The sequence below is a fragment of the Pelecanus crispus genome, chromosome 8 (genome assembly GCF_030463565.1).
Source record: "Pelecanus crispus isolate bPelCri1 chromosome 8, bPelCri1.pri, whole genome shotgun sequence".
Lineage (NCBI taxonomy): Eukaryota > Metazoa > Chordata > Aves > Pelecaniformes > Pelecanidae > Pelecanus > Pelecanus crispus.
The window spans coordinates 20,372,039-20,384,468 of record NC_134650.1 but is presented as its reverse complement, the minus strand read 5'-3'; the positions used below and the strand labels follow the sequence as shown (position 1 = coordinate 20,384,468).

Here is a 12,430-nt window from a genome sequence, read left to right as displayed (position 1 = left end):
TTTCACAATCTGAAATATGAATACAAACTCAGATGTTGCATTGACTACATTATTTCATTATCAAAAGATTTCTGTTATTTGAGCGTATTCAACTTTGCTACACGTTTTTTCCATAGACTGTAGTAACCAGCCAAGTAAAAAGAACAAATTCTGGTTCAGAAAAGCCTATTTCTCACCAGTACCATTCCAGATCCAGCTCTCAATCTGTTTTCATGTTTTTTTCTCTCTATTGCTCTTGTGGAGAAAGCCTATAGAGGGGCATCTGAAACCACTCATCAGAAAGCCTTGCACAGCCAGTAACAAACAAACGCTTCTCTACTTCTCCATTTGTTTAGCAAGTCTTTAGGCCTTGCTACTGAGTTAAGAGGTGCAACCTAATCTGGTGTCCCTACAAAAATCAATTAAGTTTATAACTCTGTTTTCTCTTCTACATGCATGTTATCCCCTGCCTGCTGCCTTCTTACCGAAGCCAGCAGCATGCCATAGACTGCCTGTCACCTTTTCCCCTCTGGAAGCACAGCCTACCCTGTACCATGCACCATCACATGAAAGCAGGCATGGGGCATATCACCAGATTAAGATGCAACAGGCTTGCCAAAGCAGTATGTGCTACCTCCTTAACAGCTTCCCAACTGCTGTAGTACCGTGGATTCAAGTAACTTATTTTCATTCCAAAAACAGGAATGAATTCTGTAACAACAGGTTTTCCCACCTTCATTTTGGTCTAGCTATCATTAAGAGGATGGAAGGCACGCTCTGCACAAGCAGCTTCATTGTGGTGTTCCTGGGACCACGGCAGTGCTTTCACAACTACAAATAAACCATTTTTTAGAGGCACCAGTGCTAACAGCCTCTTGCCTTCAGTAGCTAAGCATTAGGCTCTGATCATTGTATTTTTGCCAGGATTGTTTTGCCTCAAAGAGGCTAGGAAGGAGGTGCATGGCAAACAAATTCACAGCAAGCACGGGCAATTAGTAGCTTATTTATGTTGTACTAAGGCTCCAGTTCATGGATGACATCCTAAAAGAATGCAAGAACCAAACTCATGCTTATACCCATTTAACTGTCCAGATAGATATCCCAGTATGTCCCAACAAGCATCCAATTTATTTCTGCACAATTTTCAGTTTCCAAAACTCAAGCAGGATTCCAACTACATAGAGAAAACTGATGCTTTTTCTAAACATGTGTTTTCTTAAAAAAGTGTCATGAGCAGTGAGCTATTACTGTTATTAATAATTCTACTCAACTCCACATTCACAATAATGTTGGTGCATTTTATGCTGAAGACCTGCAACACTAACACCATGAAAGATAACTTCCAAAACCAGAACAAGTAATCACTAGATTCTTAACTGCTGTATTTTAGCTCTCTGGATCAGGACTGCGACACTCTGGCCATGCAGAAGGGCAACGCACTTGCATTTTGAGCAAAAAGCAACAACTTTCAACTAACTTACCCCTGCAGCGATGATAACCTCTAACTCTCAAACCCCAGCCCTCTCTAAGCCGCATTTCTCACATTTAAGCCTATACAGATAGCACTTTCAAACAAAACAAGGGGACTCAGCCTGGAGATAGAGATAGTAGAGCCCAGGTGAGACTTGTACATCTGCTGGACCACTTTGGTTCAAATACTGAGAGCCCTTCCAACCTCACAGTGTCTCTTCCCACTCCTGAGGCAGAAAACTATGTAAAGTTTCCCTAAAGGCATTAGGAAAGAATGGAAGAACAGCTTACTGCCACTCTCAGAACTACAGTATGCATTTCAGACCCTAGGGATATAGAGTCAGTGAAAATATAATAACTAGGCTGTGGCTACAGAGCACAGCTCTTCAAACCCCAAACTATGCTAGCCCAGGTTCCAATTATCAACCTTAAGTTAGCAATGAATGCAAGAAGGGGGCAACCTTTTAACAAATTAATTTTTGCCACAAGTATTCCTCAAATAAGAGAAAGTTTGTTATAAATTAGCCTACTTTATCAATTGGCACAAGAATTTGCCAGCGCTGCAAAATTAATTCTTGCTTAGCTTGCAAAAAACCACTGATGGCTAGCAATAAAAGGAAAAGAAAACCTGGGTGTTTTTGTTCTGATCTTCTTCAGTGCTCAATCTGCAATAAAAAGTGCCTTTTAAGCTATAGAGTCAGAAACAACCAGAATCTGACACCACTCAAAACACATTTTCATTCCTAAATTGATATGTTGTTACACAATACCCTTCAGTGGTTTTAGCTGACCCCATCTTCTAAATCTAGGCCTTCATTAACAATTTTTAAACAGTCAGAAATATACAGATACTGAAGCTGTTTGAGCCAACACACATTTTGAAAGAAAATGAGACTCCTATGATTAGAGGTTTGATAAGAGACAATTTGCTTAAAAATGGAGGAAATGGACAGTCTTGTATTAACAGAGATCAAATAACATACTGTTTCTCAACTGCATGCCCAGCATAGTAGCAACTAAAGACTATGTAACAAAAATTCATAGCATTACCAGAGTGAAGAGCTTTCCATAGTCTTCTCCATTTGCAAAAGCTACTTAAAGAGCAGCACCCACTGAAGCAAAGGAGAACATGAGTGTAATGATTCTTCAAAGTAAAATGTTTTCTAAAGTTTTTCTAGAAAAAGTTGTTTAGAATTCCTTTGTCAGTCCTTCACTTCGATTCAGGAACACTGTCAGTCTTACCTAAAAATTACAAAGCAATTATTTTTTAAAGAAAAAAGAAATAACAAAACCTGCAAGTGATAGGGCCAAGAATTTCACTTTATGTTCACAGCAACCTTCAACATTTCTTAGCTATAAACAATGAATTAGTTTCACAGGAAGAAGAATTGCACCATCACTACACACCCCCAGACAATTCTCAACTTGCAGCTCCACCAACACATGCTGCAAGTTAAGAAGGGGAAAAAAAAACCACAAAAACAAACCCCAGGAAGAAGAGCAAACATGAATGTAATGCACAAGTGTCTTTGGATGAGTTAAGCATCTTCTAAATGACTGCAGTTATCTGGAAGAATATGTAAGGTAGAATGCTCTAACAGACGACATCCCTTTGCAGACGACACCAAGCTGAGTGGTGCGGTTGACACACCAGGAGGATGAGATGTCATCCACAGGGACCTGGACAAGCTGGAGAGGTGGGTCTCTGTGAACCTCATGAGGTTCAACAAGGCCAAGTGCAAGGTCCTGCACCTGGGTCAGGGCAACCCCTGATATCAATACAGGCTGGGGGATGAAGGGATTGAGAGCAGCCCTGCAGAGAAGGACTTGGGGGTACTGGTAGGTGAAAAGCTGGACATGAGCCAGCAACGTGTGCTTGCAGCCCAGAAAGCCAACCGTATCCTGGGCTGCATCAAAAGAAGCGTGGCCAGCAGGTCGAGGGAGGGGATTCTGCCTCTCTGCTCTGCTCTGGTGAGACCTCACCTGCAGTGCTGCGTCCAGCTCTGGAGCCCTCAGCACAAGAAGGACATGGACCTGTTGGAGCGGGTCCAGAGGAGGGCCACCAAAATGATCCAAGGGCTGGAGCACCTCTCCTGTGAGGCCAGGCTGAGAGAGTTGGGGTTGTTCAGCCTGGAGAAGAGAAGGCTGCAAGGAGACCTTATTGCAGCCTTTCAGTACTTAAAGGGGGCCTACAGGAAAGATGGGGAGAATCTTTGTAGCAAGGCCTGTTGTGACAGGACAAGGAATAATGGATTTAAACTAAAGAAGGATAGATTTAGACAGGATATAAGAAAGAAATTTTTTACAATGAGGGTGGTGAAGCACTGGCACAGGTTGCCCAGAGAGGTAGTGGAGGCCCCATCCCTGGAAACCTTCAAGGTCAGGTTGGATGGGGCTCTGAGCAACCTGATCTAGTTAAAGCTGTCCCTGCTCACGGCAGGGGGTTTGGGCTAGATGATCTCTAAAGGTCCCTTCCAACCCAAAGCATTCTATGATTCTATGATTCCTCCCCCTGCCAACTGTCAACAAGGCTACAGACACCAAGAACACAGAGGGCACTGACTGATGAGAACTTTGCAGTTCCTCCAGAAGAGCAAAGCAAGTAATAATAAAAACATACTGGTGCAATCAATTTTTGGATGCTTACCAGAGTTACCTGCAAAGCCATAACCAGCTTCCGTCAAGTACAAACTCACTAAGGGTGCACAGTGGTGCAGAGCTAACAACAATCCAATCCACCTGGACAGGAATTCTTTTGAGTCACTGCCTTAGCATATGGGTGACCAATTAAAGCAATGTTTATTTAAAAAAAAAAAAAAAAAGGTCACTGACCCACCCACATTTCATAAAAGCAACAGGAAGGAACTGAAGGTTTGTGAGGAAGGAGTCATTGCTTCACTGGTCTTGCTGGGAAAAAAAAAAGGGGGGGATTTTAAGCTATTAACACAGCCATTTACCAAGGGGAAACCAACTTATATGTGATTAAAGACACGTTTTCTCTCTCCACCCCTTCTCCTCAACCCCAGGAACAGGAAACAAGACAAAGCTACCAAACAAAAAACAGATGAGCTAAGAAATCCTGTTCAATTGGCTATGCACCAGCACTTTGCCTCTGGTTCTGCTGAACACTGTGCCTTTCACCAATAACCACTGACTTTTCCCTAGGCCCATGATAATATTCTGTTAAACATAATCAAATTGTCTTAACCAATTCCTGCAAACTAAGTAAAACAGCTTAAAACACCTGATGCTAAAGTACTGATGCATACAGACCAGAAATTAACCTTTTTTTTTTCCTTGAGGCTATAAGTTTTTAACCCTGCACAACTAATTTGCATTGTTCTGGTTTGCTACAAGTAAACCTTCCAGCTTTTTTTTTTTTTTTTTTTTGCTACCATTTATTGCATCTTATGTCATTATTTTTTCTCCCTAACCCCAGCTAGGAGACTGGGAAAAAACTACCCACACAATCATATTGCACTCCTCACTGTACCAGTACAAAATAAGAGTATTGTGACTGAGGACTCCACCAGCAGCAGAAGTGTCATGGAGTAACAAATAAGGGGTATGCTCACTTTCCTGAAAGCCTTCCCCACATCTCTGCTTTCAGGATGCATTGTTTAACATTAGTTAGGAAATGTGTTCCCAGCTGCAATGGCAGTGGTTTGTAATTAAACACATCTTCCAAAAAGTGGAAGTGGCAGTAACTACAAAGCTGTACTTTGTACAGAAATTTAAACCACTCCAGAGCTTTTCATACAGACAAACCAGATCCTTCCTTTTTACTCTCAAAAACTATATCATGTCTTTCATTTTACTTGTACTTTGTATGAAGCCTTTCAACTCTCAAGCAGGTTTCTAAATTTAAAGAAATTAAGTCATTGAACTGAGCCTACTGAATACAATGAAAGGACAGACGGTCTGCACCTGCAGACGAGCCTGCCAGCATCAGAAGCTGAGCAGCGCTCCCACCAGTGCTGGGCACTAGCCACAAGAGCCGCTGGACAAACTGGCAGAACAGAAGTCAGCCTGGGCTTGAACTCCTGGCTCAGGAAGCTGCTACGTGCAAGAGCCTGGCACAGCACCTTAGGGAAGCAATACTACTCAATTGCCCTTTTCTCATTTCTTGCTTATTTTATTGCTTGCCTGTTGTCTTCCCTTTTCAGGATGGCTTTATAGACCACCACCACCACCCAAGAAAAAAGGCAGGGGGGAAGAATACAGGGAAGGGAAGCCAAATGGTTGTGGGGGTCAATAAAATGAAAGGTGGCAAGGGTCAAAAATTATGATCAGGAAACCAGAGGGGGACACCAGACACCACCCAAGAGCATCAGTCACTCCTCAAAGGTATCAAAGGAGCCAGAGAATACTGCTCAACAGTGTGATAAGCAGTGGGAATGGAAACGACCCCCGGAGTTCCTGTCTTATTCCCTCCTTCTGGTGCTGTCAACAGCCAGCTTGGCCAAGGCCAGGTGAAAGGCTTGTAATTTAAGACCTCCGACAAGAGCTAGATTAATAAAAAGTTGATGGGAGCAGAACAACCAAAACCTCACGATGAGGGTCACGGAGACAGGACACCAGGCTGGATGGACCTCTCAGCTACAGCAATCAGATCGCATCAAGTCCCCTGTGCACAACTTCCAGTTCATTGTTCAGCTTCTCATCCTTTAAATGAATAAGTAATTTAAGTTTTAAGATGCTTAGACCCTGAAACACGTGGACATCAGGTACTAGTTGAAATGAACTTTTTGGTAAATTGTATGTGAGGTTTATACAAGACTTCTCACTCGTATACATGTGTCCACAGTCCATCATGACTTATCCAAGATCTTGAGCAACTCTTCAAGATCTTGAGCAACATCGAGCAACGAGACTCACTAGGTCTTTAAGTCATGCTAAAGGAAATTAGTTTTACAAGTATACATTACAAGAACATACTTGCAAGAAAGTGGGTACAGAACAGGCAGCTTGTACATCTTGATTAATTGCATTTACACAGAGGAACACCAACTTGCACCTTCTTGCTTCTCAGCATACTACCAGTTCTGTCCTCTGCTATTCAACAATGCTGTCTCTGAATTTGTTATTCTACTCAACAAAAAAAAAAAAGTTACCCATCTATAGCTTCAGCTGAAGATCTCAAGAGCACTTTGCAAAGATTAATACCGACCTGCTCGGTGTTACACAGGTTAAACACTGGTTTATAGGCATATAGCTCAGCCTTGTTTACATGAAAAATTAAACTGACCCTTTTGGCTATGTAAAGCTACATTGCTAGCGCAGCCCTTGTGCAGACTGTTTATTTAAGTGGATCTTCTGGGCTGAGCTTGTATCATGCAGAAAAAGATACGGAAAGAAGAATCCCCCCTTAGAGCTGTATAGATATCACCTACAAAGTACCCAGAATAAAACAGTGAATGAAAACTCTCTGAACCCTTGGGAGAGCAGGAAAGGCAGTGGAAGGGGGAGGGGAAAAACCCACACATGCCACCAAGGCCACATGTTCCTGATAGCATTCATTCTTACTGACTTCTTACTAACTGAAAAGCAGCAAATTTAGTATTTACCTAAATGTCCCCTTGATCTTGTGCTGAACAACAGCAAGGACAGAAGCGTCTGGCCTACGCTCTCTCCTCATCTCCTTCAGTAAATCTCCAGGAAAAGAAAAATTTAAAAAGTCTTATTCTCCTCATCCTTCATCAGCTATCCACAAGGTCACCAGTTGCAGTGTCTTTTTCTTAAAGTAGCTGTTGAACACTACTCCAGAACAGGATGCACTAATGGGCTTACAGCATATTCTACTCAACTTCCACTAACATCTCATTTGTTCCCCAACATCAGCTCCACATAGAAATTCTTCTTAAACATATACAGTCATACACATATCTGTTCTGTAACAGGGCACAGACAACTTAGAAAACTGGGTGTTTGGAAAAAATGCACACCACGAGCCTAAGTTGTATCTCATTATCAACAGTGAAATCCTACCGCCACACTGCTGCTAGTTCCTTAGCTTATTTGCTCTCAACCCTCTCACTGCCTTGGAAACACTACAGGAGTTTAAATCACTCTTAGATTGTAATGTACATCACCACTCCTCCCTCCTTGTGTCATTCAATATATTAAAACAGATCTACTGGGGAACCAACTGGCATCCAGCTTGGTTTCATGTTCTCAGTAGCGTTCCACTCTCTAACTTGGTAACTGTTATCACTTTAGTTTTTTCCATTTGCTTTTTCCATTCATAGATGCCTGAACTTAAAGCCTTTCAAAAGAGATTCTCAGGAGTCTAAATGATTAGTCCAGTAATTGTCTTGTAAATTAGAAAAATTATAACAGGATGGAATGTCAATAGATTGGGGGAGAATCTTCTTTTGCAAACTGTGCTAGTTTAGATCTGCATATTTAATAATTTCTACCACTTTATAAAGCATTGGGGAAAAAGGTTACTCCTCTCTGATTCCACCGGAGCTATTTATAAGCACATGCCAGGACTAGGAGATGTTTTCCGTAGTACATCTGGGATTAATGAACAAAAATATGTCATCATGTTTAGAGAAAAGGTAGCTGTCTCTTTAAAGAAAGTCAAGGAAGAACTATGAGTCATATTTAAGTATCAGATTTGCCAATAGAAGAGTCTATACTAACCCACTGCACACCAGAAAACAGAGTTAACACCCATTCTCACCCTGACTGGAAGATAAGCAGTCACAGTCATTCACGGAGAAAGATCCCACTTACAGTTGCCGTGACTGCATTCCTCCTGCAACTCCTTTACCTCAATAAATCTATTTGCACCCAGTTCTGCTTTGAGGCACAGTAGGTCACTCTCACCACTCATCTTTCCAGCATAGCTCCTCCAGTAAGGGTGCTGGTCTACAATTTTCTGGGTAGGCTCTATTTTAAGTCTCATACGCTGGATTAAAATAGTATGGAGTTAAAAGCAGTAATTATCAAACATCTGCACTTTCTCTAAAACTGCAACTCTGTTCAACCAATACATGAGCTATAAACTCACTGAATAGAGCTATTCCAGACTAGCTATGAAACTAAATTAGGGTGAATTCCCAGAGTAGTAAAGGATCCAAATCCTCAAGGTTATATATGTTAAAGTTCCACAGCACAAGGATTTGAGTGATTTCCAGTTAAGGCACACCAGTAGAAAATAACAACAGGCATTCATCACCATGTTGGTTGGATGACTGTCTCAATATGGCACTGTCCTAACAAAATAATAGTCAGTCCTCTTTTACTCGTCATGCTTCTTTTAGTGTCCAGCAAAGCCAAGAGATGCCAGTAAAACTGAATACAGCAAGTCCTTCAACAGAAATATCATGGCCATGTAGGTACTCACTCTAGACTAGCCTTACTATCCACCTATGATGAGTAGACTGGTTCTGCTGCTAAATATTTTTGTGAACTTAACTAATTCTCTGCATGAGAGGGAATTTAGAAACCAAATAGTAACAGTAGATACAATTTCAAGGCAGGGCTGAAGTCCCACTAAAGTGTATTTCCAGCTCAAACAGTTCTACTAATGCAGATTCCTTTAGAAGATCAGTTTCTCAATCTTACAGCTGCAGAAGGAAGATACTCATGCTGCTGAAAAAACACAAATAACTTTTCTATTACCTCTTTCAGCTAACTTTATCAGACCAATGAAAGTCCTATGAAGAAGCTGCACATTAATGTCTGCCATTACATATGTCAGCACCAAAACGATGACATTTCACAAATTTGAAAATTTATTGTAAGGTAAATATTTATGTTGGTATTTTTTTAAATCATCAGTTTGGGCATGGGATTTCTAATCTCTGCCTGCTGTGCTCCCCCCTGCCACCTTGCGTAAACTTTTAATCTCTGATGCAGAGGCCTATTGTTAGGGCCGGCTGAAAAAATCCCAAAGACTGAAGGCATGTTGTTTATTACAGAAAAGGTCAGGGCAAAGCCTTTTTAAAACAAAACCTGATAAACCTTTGTCTGTTTCTCCTGAGAAAAGTCAAAAAACATTTCCTTGATGTTTTAAAAACTGTTTCCCTGTAAATAAAAAAGTTAGCAAATCAACATAAAATTACGTCCTTTTTAAACAAAAAGTTTCAATTCAGCAGGAAGAAACAAGTCCTACTAAACACTTGACACGGCCTTAGCACCCCAAGACAGACCAAAAGGTACCTAAAACACTGCACATATTGTAAAGTAAACTGTGTTTTCACCTCCATTTAAATACAAACCTGCCTACAAACCAATCCGGGAGCTGAAGAAAAACCAAAACAAACCACAGCCTTTAACTGGGCTTGAAAGTACTTGAAGCCTGGTGTAGCCAGCAGGTCTGAGGAGGTGCGTTAGCACAAAAGTGCAGCTAACAGAGTCTCTCCCACCTCCCCCACTTCCCCACTCACAGTGCAGGAGAAACGCAGGAAACAAGTAGCTCAAGGGCCAAGAATACCTTTCACATGACCCCCATCTCAAAAAACCAAAAGACAAAGGAAAAGGGGGGGGGGGGGGGGGGGAGGGGGGAAGGGAGGGGCCAGCAAAGACCTCCCAGACTAGTTCAATACTGATAACCCAGACATGCCTCAAGTCGTAACTCCAAAAGCTGGAACGAGAACACGGTCATGGAGGCTCACACCCCAGACTGGGCAAGTGAGTGATCGATTACCCTCACCAGAAGACACCCTTTGCCTCCCGGGCAGGGCAGGCAGGCCAAGGGCAGACAGGCAGGGAAGCGTGCCTTGACCACATCCAGTTCTTCACTAAACGTAAGCGCACAACACACTTTCCTGCCAGCTTTCAGTCTGAAAGATTTCACATGGTTTGAACTAGCATGAGTAATTAATAAAAGCCAGCTGAACTTGGTAGTGTTAGGCTAATGGTTGGCCTTGATGGTCTTAAGGGTCTTTTCCAACCTAAACGATTCCATGATTCATACTGCCCCGCAACCCCACGACCACAGAGATGAGGGTCGTGCGTAAACTGGTGCCTGAGAGTTGATATCCTCTCCCTACTTTTTGGCTGTAAAAGAGCAGCACGAAACTTCTTGTCAGCGAAGGAGAAGCACTCGCCTGACTGCATAGTAGCACATTAGAGGTGGGTGTCAAAAAACGTGGCAGAGCCAAGTTGAGGAGAGGAGAGTGTTCCTAGTGAAGAGAGGCCGTTTTGCTACCGAAACAGAAACACCCACTCGGGCGAGAGGGAGGATGCTCGCTTCAGCTGCACCGCCAAGAGAGACTCGGGGGGCCGAAAGAAGGAGGCGCACACCAGGGCAAAGACCGACTCGGTGTGGCTAGCCGGGCAGGCGGCCCTGCCCGCGGCCGCCCCGCCCGGCCCACCGCCGGAGAGCGGCGCCGGGGCGGCCCCGCCGGGCTGTGCCCGGCTGCGCGGGGAGGAGCCTCTCCCCACAGCCCCGCTGCCACCGAAACTTCTCCAGGAACCGGGCCCGTCGGGCGCTTTTCCTCCGCAAAACAACGTTCATCAGCCCAAAACACAGCCGGCTCCCCCCCGCCCCAAGCCGGCCTCCAGCCCCCGCCCCGCCGCCACCCCACACCGGCCTGGCCCGGCGCGGCCTCCGAGCACGGCCGGCCCGGGCCCAGGCCCACGCCCCGCGGGCGGCGGCGCGGCCCGCTCCGCCACCCCGGGCCGCGCTCCGCTCCCCCCCTCAGCCTCCCACCGCCCCTCACAGAGAACCGGCGGCCGGCAGGGCCCAGCCCGCCTCACCGCGCAAAAAAGTTTCCAAGTGAGCGAAACGGGGCGGCGGGGCCGCACCCGAGGACGCCACAACTTTACCGGGGAGCAAGAGGATCGCCTCACCACCGCCTCTCGCTTCCGTCCGTCCGGCCCGCGGCCGCTTTGTCTGTCCGTCTGTCTCCCTCCCGACGACCGCTCCCGTCCCGCTGAGGAAATCGGCTCTTCCGGGAGCCTCCCCGCCCCGCGTTCCCCGGCCCGGCCCGGCCGCTCTTCCCGGCACCGCCCGCCGCGCCGCCTCCGCGCCCTTCCCGGCACCGCCCGCCGACAGGTGAGGGCTCCCGCCCGCCTCCAGCCCCTCCACAGAGCCAGGACGGGCGGGTTTGGACCCATCAGGTGAAAAGGGAGGTTTCCCCACCCCCCCGCCCCCACCTCAGCCTCTCCAAGCCGGGGTGGGCTTCATGTTTTGAGGCAGAATCGAAAAATGTTAGGTCAAACCCCAGCTTCGCCTTCCTGAGGCAGCGCAGGCCACGCAAGTTCTGTGGAGAACTGGGAGGTGAGGGATACTGGGTTTTGAGGGAGGTGGAGGAAAAATCCCAGCTCGGTTCCTCCTGGGTTTCGTGAATCGGTGTTTTGTTTTGAAAACCTAATTATCTTAACCTTCTTGGGAGCTGTTGCTTTTAGGAAAAGTCTTGTTTTCATGCAAATGTCTCTAATAACAAGAATACAGGGGAGAAAAAAATCCCAGAGGTACAAGCAGGGCCACCAGAGCCCCTCAGAAGAGAGGGAGGTTTTAGGGACCCAACCTCAGTCCAGAGAGGTAGGTTTGCAGATGGGGAGAGTTGTCTTTAAGCACTAATTTGTTTCAAAGGTTTCTTTGAAAAGTCTCAGTGAGCCTCTTGTGTGAGAGGGACTGTTTTTATCCTATGACAAATTACTCTGGGATTTTTCGTGGTGTGTTTTGAGATGGTGTTTAACACAAATGTCTCCACAGAACTTACACTTGTACTGGATTGTGAAAACAATTTAATAAATTTAACACGTTTCATGACTCATTTGCCAGCACTTAGGAGATACCTGAATCTACTCCATCCTTTGATATTAAGCAAAATATAGAGAGATTGGGCAACCTACCAGGGAGGTAGGTTCATTCAAGGTATGTAATCTAGCCGAGGGAGATGGACAGCCCATGTGGATTCCTGAGGGGGCTGACCCCCAGGTCAGTGTCATGGCAAAGGCACACCATGGTTCAGGACTGTGACTTTCTTCCAGATCCTGGTTCAACAGCATTAGCAGGGCC

The 12,430-nt window shown here is 44.9% G+C and overlaps 1 protein-coding gene across 1 annotated transcript in view; it reads right to left on the bottom strand.

The window, feature by feature from the left end:
* The window catches only part of CTNNA1 (catenin alpha 1), a 119,830-nt gene extending 108,539 nt beyond the window's left edge, over window positions 1–11,291 (bottom strand). The window contains exon 1 of the mRNA XM_075715811.1: window positions 11,233–11,291. The gene's annotated coding sequence lies outside the window, so the exon portion shown is untranslated. The remainder of the gene's footprint in view (window positions 1–11,232) is intronic.
* Between the last annotated feature and the right edge of the window lie 1,139 nt (window positions 11,292–12,430).